At 39.9% G+C, this 9,130-nt stretch overlaps 1 non-coding gene across 1 annotated transcript; it reads left to right on the top strand.

Moving 5' to 3' along the window:
- The first annotated feature begins 1,288 nt into the window (after positions 1-1,288).
- On the top strand, positions 1,289-1,362 carry trnai-aau (transfer RNA isoleucine (anticodon AAU)). Its single transcript has one exon. It is a non-coding gene; the product is annotated as a tRNA-Ile (tRNA).
- The last annotated feature ends 7,768 nt before the right edge of the window (positions 1,363-9,130 follow it).

Here is a 9,130-nt window from a genome sequence, read left to right as displayed (position 1 = left end):
CTTCTATAGGGTGACTGAGCATTTGCATATTTGTATTTGCAGCTACATTATATTTTGTTCAAACATCATACAATCTGTAGGCAACGTGACATTTTATGAATACCTACTTTGGATATAAAACCAGTCTGACTCAAGGATGGAACACAGACAGACTCTAACCTCACACCATTAATGCATTGTCTGAGCTGAGATATCACTTTTTTTAAAAATATACTGATAAAACCTTAAGTTGCCTCAGGGCAGTGACTTGAAAGAAATTCTGGGATTTTGAAACCTGCATCACCATTCTAAGTGATTAAAGACTTAACAGGTTTCTCTAATATGATGCATCAGTTGTATGACACTTTAATCTTTTACTATAAATTCTGTGTCCTACGATTCTGTCCCACTAGCTACCTGATGAAGAAACAATGCTCTGAAAGCTAGCGCTTCCAAATAAACTTGCTGGACTATAACCTGGTATCATGATTTTTCAATGTTGTCCATCCCAGTCCAACATCAGCACCTCCACATCATTGTTATTACTGGACAGGTCAAAGCCCAGACAGAAATCTGGCTTGATAGATCATATTTATATTTGTTTTGGTTTTAGCAAAGGGATCACTGGCTCGCATATAAGCATGCAATGCTGTACATTTTGCATTAATAACAAGAATGAAATTAAAATATAATAACATAAATAATTTGCTTATAATATATGTTCAAAGATTTTTTTTTCAAACACACAGTGGAAATATAGAATCATAGAATTGCTACAGTGTGGAAGCAGGGTATTCAGGCTATTGAGTCCATACCACCCCTCTGAAAAGCATTCTATCCAGACCTAACTCCCTACCCTATCCCTGAAACTCTGCATTTCCCAGACAAATCCACCTAACCTGCAATTCACATTAATCTCAAAATGCCCCTTTATAAATTGAAAATAAGAAAAGCAACATTCCTATAATACCCCAAACACCCCCTGGTATAGTTCCCAAACCACCATTAGTACAATTCCCATTCTAGCCTTCCTATAACAAATGCTTTGATAGGTGTAATTCATTTGTGTCTTTGATGTTGAACCTGGAACTGTTGATAGCTTCTTCCTGGATCTATCATATCCTTCATCTTCAAAGTGCTGAGGTTTACCTCTTTGGTTTTTACCCCAGCAACTCTGGTCTGGGACTAGCTCTTCACTCAAAAGTAATTCAATTCCCTGCTATTCTTTCCCTTCTAATGATCACTTTTCTACATTGCCATCCTGTTTTAAGGGCTTCACAAGGCTGTTCCATTCAAAGCCAAAAGTGTTGGTCGGTTAGCTCAGCTGGTTAGAGTGTGGTGCTAATAATGCCACAGTCGTGGGTTCAATCCCCGCATTGACCAAGTGTAGGGCTGAGATGTGCCAGCCAGTGCAGTTTGCAGTGCTGTGTCAGGGTTGGTGATCGCTTGGGCGGCCCAATGGTTAGCACTGCTGCTTCACAAATCCGGAGACCGGATTAAATTCCCACCTCAGGCAACTGTTTGTGTGGTGTTCGTACATTCTCCCTGTGTCTTTGTGGGTTTCCTCTGGGTGCTCTGGTTTCTTCCCAGAGTCCAAAGATATGCAGATCAGGTGAATTTGCCATGCTAAATTGCCCATATCATTAGGTACATTCGTCAGGGGTAAATGTAAGGGTAGGGAAATGGGTCTGGGTGGGTTGCTGTTCGGAGGGCCGATGTGGACTTGTTGGGCCGAAGGGCCTGTTTCCACACTGTAGGGAATCTAATCTAAAAGTGAAACCAAAAGTCTCTATCTCTTGGTTATGGTTATTTCCCTTCCACATAAAATCAATCAAGTTCTAGAATAGTCTAACAAACCTTGAGATTTTATTATTTATCATGTTAAGGTGCAAAAAAGTTCTGAAATGATTAGCAGTGGTGGAGGCTGGTACAATTACAATATTTAAGAGGCATTTGGATGGGTATATAAATAGGAAGGGTTTGGAGGGATATGGGCTGGGTGCTGGCAGGTGGTATTGGATTGGGTTGGGATATCTGGTCGGCATGGACGGGTTGAACCGAAGGGTCTGTTTCCACGCTGGACATGTCTATGATTCTATGACTCAAAGTCCATTTGTGCTCAAAACTCACCAATTCTAAAGCTAGGCCATAAAAACTCTTTTCAAAAATCAATCACTTCATTAATGGTAAAATACACAAGCTAATTATTAACTTCAGACCTACAGAAAACCCATGTTAGTAGGACAGGAACCAGGAATCCAAATGCACTATAAAAATAAATCCCACAGTTTACACCATGTTATAAATGCTTGTAAAACTCAATATCAGTTCATCTGGCTTTCTGAAATAAGTCATTTGGTAGTAGAGAACTTGAAAGATGTTGAATGCAGTATGTATTTTGTTTTTCCTTGAGTTGGTAGTCTTGTGAATTGTCCTGACGAGTGTAAAATGAAAATCTTCGACAAAATGTGCTTCTTTTCAACATTTTAGCAATATTTAAATTATTATCCCTTTATAAATTAAATGGAGTTTACAAGTTACATTTATTTGATACATTTGTGTAATGGCAGTGGCAAATCTTTGAAATGTATTCTGAAGTAACAAGAAGCAAAAGGCTTTAAAACTCCCTTTGAAAAGTCATCATTGTACAGCCTCATATCGGTTCACCAGAGATATTCATAGTATCCATAATAAAGCTTCAGTCCTCTGAACACCTCATAACGTTGTCCAAATAAACAAACAGGAATTGAGAAAACACAACAAATCCTTATTGCAATTTCAAAAACGTCAATCAAAAAAACTAGCATTTTCCTTCAAGCTAAGTTAATATTGTCTACAAGATTGTAAAATTAGCATTTTCATTTCCATTGAGTCAGCTTCAGGAGAATTCCAAAGATGTCATAACCTTGTCAAGGCTGTTTGGTTCTGTACAAAATGACATTGGGAGAGGAGACATGGAGGATACATGGATGCGTATTGATGGTAAGGGAGAGTTTGTTGAAGGAGCTTTGGGGTTGGAAGGGGTATATACTTGCGATCAGTTAATGGAGATATTAATGCAGATGGATGAGGCAGGGTTGGCTGTGCGGGGTGAGAGAGCACGGGAGCCAGACAACCATGTACAGAGTTGGGACAATACCCTGACACACTGAGGTGGCTCTTTTAACCAGACAAACCTGGTCACCACCGTGCCTCTGTTACTATTTCAATTCTTCATGAGAGGGATCATTCCTGACTCCACCTCATAGGGATCACAATCTCATGAGAGCTCCCCAACTTTCAGAAATTTGGAATTTGATGCCAGGAAATGGTCCCTCTTGTTTTTAAGAGGAAATCTTTCTCTCAAAGTCATCCAGGGTATGCCAGGTGTATTCCCAACAAATTTTTGTATAATGATAGAGAAAGTTCCCTATTCTTGTGCTCCAATCCTATTATATTAATATTCTTCATTAGGATTGGCCAACTATTTAGGGCTTTTGCCTGAAATGTCGATTTTACTGCTTCTCGGATGCTGCCTGAACTGCTGTGTTTTTCCAGCACCACTAATCCAGAATCTGGTTTCCAGCATCTGCGGTCATTGGTTTTACCAGCTATTTAGAGAAAACATGTGCATGACATGCCTGGCCTTTAAAAAGAAGAATTTCTAGTCCCAGGACAATTTACTAGCAGTAGGATATTTGAGGCTGCAACAATCCCAGAATTAAAGAGAGGGTTGAGAAGATTGTTCCTCTTTTTCATTCATTCCTGTGTGGAAAGCCAGCACCGCAGTCTCCAGGACTGCAGTGAGGTCATCTCTCCCAAGGAGGGAGAGTCAGCATTGTTTTCTGAACTAGGTAGGCAGGAATGGAAGTGGTGGAGGGCAACAGGAAGTGTGGCCTCTTCAAGGAAGCATGACTGGCATTTATTTAGCTTGTTTCATGACAACAAGAAGCATCAAAGCAGTTGACAACCAATGAAGCACTCTTGAAGTAGATTTCTACTGTAATGAAAAATAGCAGTAATCAAACTGAACACAGCAAACACCCACAAACAGCAGTGCAACAATGACCAGATATTCTGGGTTTGCGATATTGGTTGATTGATAAATATTAGTGAGATCACCACAGATATCTAACCTGGCAACAGTGGGCTAAGATGGTCAGGAACTCCAGGAAAGCATTACAGATGAGTGACACCACCCTTTCAGCTGTTAAGGCTTCCACTCTGAACTTGTCCAAAATTCTCCTGCACAGTATTCCTCAGAATGACAACTGCTGCAGTGTCACCAATCTCTCTTCATCTGCAGGTCACTCTGATCTCCAGCTGAACACTGCACACGCATGCTTATGCTCAAAGTGCTGCCATCTTGCATCCAGCCTTTTGAAATGTCTTCCCCTCATCTCCACACAAACCATTACAAGCACTCCTACTTCTGTGCTATCCCTCCCTGCACAATAAGAGTGTACATTTTGGCAGAGACTCAAGGGGTTAAGATACTTCTCCCACCCCATCCCATCCCCTTGATTGGCACTTTCTCAGCCAATGAAAATACATGCCCACCTTCTCCATGGGATAGAGTGTCTTGTTCCAAGAAGCTAGAAGTGGCAGCAGTAACCTTTTGTGGCAGCCTGAGTCTACTGAGGCACCAGTGCTTGGGCATGTTACGATGACTGATCCTGTACCTGTTGATCCTATTTGGGGGTCCTGCCCCTTTCCAGTGGATTGTATTTTTGGACTTATGTAGGGGCATGTGACTGAGGAGAAGACAGCCAGTGTTGCTCTGGGAATTGTCTTAATCTGCTACAACAGTTATGGGTGATGCAGGCCACACTCCTGATCCTCAGCAGAGGTTCTAAGACATAGCTGCATCATGTGTTGGCGAAGACTAGCAGCAGAGAAATTAAGCTGAATTTGAGTGAAATTCTAGACGAGGTTAAGTGCCTTCCAACAGAGTGACACTTGACTATCGATCAGTGGTATAATCCTCTGAAGGCAGAAGTGCAGTTTCTCATGTGGCCAAGCCAGGAACCTTTCATTGAAACTGATCAAAAACTTCCCAGCTTATCAATTTCACTAAAGGTAATTCTTTCCTCTGTTCAACTGTAATGCTGGAAAGTTTGCTATCAGTGGGGAAATACAGACACTTGCTGTGAAAATCTGCTTTTCATGGTCATTAAAATGTAAAAGAAAGAAGCAAGGATAATTCCTGTCCATGTGCAGACATATAGGAAAACAATAGTGAACATCAGGATCTTGTGTACATCAATTTCAGAGAATTGAAACATTCGCACACTCAACCCCACCTCACCTCTTCTTTCCTGGAAAATGCACCTTTATTTTACTCTTAGCTTTAAGTAGATTCCTGATTCCAACTTTTCTGAAACTTCACTGTGCTTTGCAGCTTTCTCCTTGATGACTTCTTGTGCATTCACAGAAAATTATCAGTTTGGAGCAGAGGAAACTGAAATATCAGTGACAGCGATTTAGTGTGAAGGTTTAGTAACTTAGATGTGTTAAAATGCTATGACAGATCAGGATTTCAAGTGTTAGGTGTCAAAAATCATCAGCTGTGGCTTGCAGACATTCAATAATGCCTGACATTTGAAACTTTTCAAAGACAAAGACTCAACATGGATTTTCTTTCTTACTGGGAGTTATTGAAACCAAATTAAAATTAACTTCAATATGACATTTTAATGACAATTTTTATTTTTGTTTAAACAGTACGACTTCATTACCTTCCTGTTGAAAAGGACAAGGAGGAATGATTAAACTGGAGGAGGAAGTAAATTGATTACCTGATAATGCTACAAGTGAAAAATATATTTTACTGTTTGAGAATGTGCTAATTTGAGAACACAGAAGTCTTGTATCACTTTGACTAAATTATAATGCCTTTGATGAAACTATGCATCTGACACTAGTGGCATACAACAAAAAATGATAATATTGCATTTTTGTAGCATCATGTAAACCTCTCACAATATCTTCCACAGACAATGAATTGTTTATAAGCTGCACTACCCTTTTCACATAAATGGCATCGCAATCAATTTGTAAGCTATTTCCAACTGAGAGAAAACAGTGGAAATATCTGATTTTGAGAAAGGACATTTGCACAGGAAGAAAACATTTATCCAGGTTACATGTGCATGAGCAGATATATGGAGCTCAGTTTGAATACTTCACCTGAAAGCTAGCACTTGCTGGATCTGGATCTGAAGGGGTTAATAGCAAGAAGCACTATAAGCACCATATTGATGTGATGTGGACTTAGCAGAACAGTTTAGGTTCTGAAGGAGTGATAGTTAACATTTAGTGCTCCTCATGTCTGCCATACCAGTGTAATCTGAATCTCATCGCTACTATTCAATAAACTGCACTTTGTTAACTACAGAAGTTCTTCTCGTTAGACCATACTTTCCTGGACCACAATAGACCAGGAAGGCCTTGTAGTTTCCTACACAGGAGGATGGGAGCAAACTTCATCATGAGCAGTTGCTCATGCTGGATAGTGAGCTGGCACGGCCATGCAACAGTATCTCTTACATTGGAGTGGTCCATCAGAGCTCAATTGAAATTTTATCTTTTTGTAGTTAAATCAACAGTATTGAATCACCAACGTCCTACCTCAGATGGAAAAATTTTACAAACTTTTGAAACAGATTTTTTTAATCTCAAGATGAAAAGGTGAAAATATCCCTTCTGCTTACCCTCCTCAGTTAGTCAAAACAAAAGTTTTCTTTTTGTATCAGGCAATACCTCTCTTTAATTAATAATGAAATTAACTTTTTATTGCTGTGAGCAATGAGGAGTGAATTAACAAGCATTTGTTGAGTCCAAGGAAAGGTCATCTGTTGAGCCTGAGAAATATATTTAAAAATGCAAGGTCAAGCATATGGGCCAAGTCTCTCTATCCACATCCAGCCCCTTCCCACCCATCACACACACACACACACACACACACACACACACACACATCGTGTCCATTACAAATTAAGGTAATATGGTTTAAGAGTCCTTTGATTATCTTTGAGGTGGAACATTTTAACCAGAAGCAAATGTTGATTAGTTGGTTTCTTGGAAACAGTCATTTATAGCAAATTAAATTAAGTGCCAACATTTCAAACAAGGAAAAATGAAGACAGCAACGTCTCTTCAATTACCTGCCAAAATGCTTTGAAATCTTCTTTGTCATACTGGTTCCAGCCTTTATGTAAACGAAGGTTTTCTACGGGGTATGGGTCTTCTGTGACAATGTTGTATCAACAAACCGGAGTTGGCAATTGTCATTTTCTTCCTGAGACCATGATGCATTTTGATGAGTGTCTGGATTGTAGGAAGTCTCTCCTTTTGCATTATGCTGGGTGCGATTTTGTTTATTTTTCACCTCTACTTTGGAAATAGACCTTGCGCTTTGAAACATTTTAGCTTGTTCGGTCCAATTTGCAAAAGTCCCAATCAGTTGAAAGTTTTTAAAATCATATTTAAGAGACGGCCTGTTGAAGGCGCACGACTAATAAGCTGGACACGGTCAGGAAGGAGTGATCACATTGAAAATGAGTGAAAGGCCAAGTGAGTAAATAGTTCAGGGAAATTGGAGTCATGATTTGGAGATGCCGGTGTTGGACTGGGGCGTACACAGTTAAAAATCACACAACAGCAGGTTATAGTCCAACAGGTTTAATTGGAACCACGCTAGCTTTCGGAGCGACACTCCTTCATCAGGTGATTGTGGAGGGCTCGATCGTAACACAGAATTTATAGCAAAAATTTGCAATGTGATGTAACTGAAATTATACATTGAAAAATTGATTGTCTGTTAAGCCTTTCATCTGTTAGAATACAGTGAAAGAAGTGAAACTGTCACTGTATTCTAACAGATGAAAGGCTTAACAGACAATCAATTTTTCAATGTATAATTTCAGTTACATCACACTGCAAATTTTTGCTATAAATTCTGTGTTACGATCTAGCCCTCCACAACCACCTGATGAAAGAGCGTCGCTCCGAAAGCTAGCGTGCTTCCAATTAAACCTGTTGGACTATAACCTGGTGTTGTGTGATTTTTAACAGGGAAATTGGAGGCAGCATGGGAATTTGATCCAATGGGGAAGAGGTGCTATTTGCTTGCTTTTTCAACTCATCATTTGTAAAGTCTTATTAGAAGGATAAATTGAAACCCAGTATCAAAAGACAGTGTGACATTACAGGAAAACTATAACTTCATTGGTTGGTAATTACATACTAATTATACAATCTATTATAAAGTACTTCCAGATTGAAAGTAAAGAGGAAAATATTTACAAGTTAAAAACTAAAATATCAGGAGCAAATTTTCTAATATCAAATTAACAACCAAGTGAACAAAACAGAGATGCAGGGTCAGGCGATATGTTGTACCTGAATGATATGGGAGCTGGAGAACCCCATTGTGATTCACAGTGACCAAATCAGTAGCAAGTATTGGTTGCTTGAGGAATTCTGGCTCAAAGCTAATGAGCTGGATTCTGAGCTTCAAACACTCTGACACAACGAGAGGGATAGTTACCTATACATGGTGTTTCAGGAGGCAATCACAACCCTTAGATTAACTACCTTGAAATTAGTCAGTGGACAGGGCGAGGAGGGTGTGATTGTGAGTGAGACAGGTTGAAGAGTCCACACGAGGTAGTGCTGAAGGAGCCTCAACCCTTGAGTTTTCCTAACAGGTTTGCGATTCTCGCTCCCTGTGTGAAGGAGAGCAGGGGCTGAGGGGAGGATGAACAAGCTGAGCAAAGCACTGTGGTACAGGGAGCAATTCAAGAGGAGGTGGGGGAGAAAAGAGAAATGTAATTGTAATCATGGATAGTATAATCAGGGAAATAGACACTGTTCTCTGTGGCCAGAGAGTGCCAAAGACAGTATTGTCCATCTGGAGTCTGAGTTTAGGATAACTCATCTGGGCTCCAGAGGAAATTGGAGTGGGAGAGGAAAGGTCCAGTTGTCGTGGTCCACATAGATCAAATGATACAGGTAGAAAGAAGAAATAAGTTCTGCTGATGGAATATGAGCAATGAGGGGCTAAATTAACTAGCAGAACCAAAAAGATATTATTCTCCACATTATTACCTGAGCCACGAGCTAATTAGTACAGAGCCAATAAGATCAAGGAGGCAAATGCGTGGCTCAA

Source organism: Hemiscyllium ocellatum, chromosome 30 (assembly GCF_020745735.1).
Source record: "Hemiscyllium ocellatum isolate sHemOce1 chromosome 30, sHemOce1.pat.X.cur, whole genome shotgun sequence".
NCBI classification, from domain to species: domain Eukaryota; kingdom Metazoa; phylum Chordata; class Chondrichthyes; order Orectolobiformes; family Hemiscylliidae; genus Hemiscyllium; species Hemiscyllium ocellatum.
This window is presented reverse-complemented; position numbering and strand designations above follow the sequence as displayed.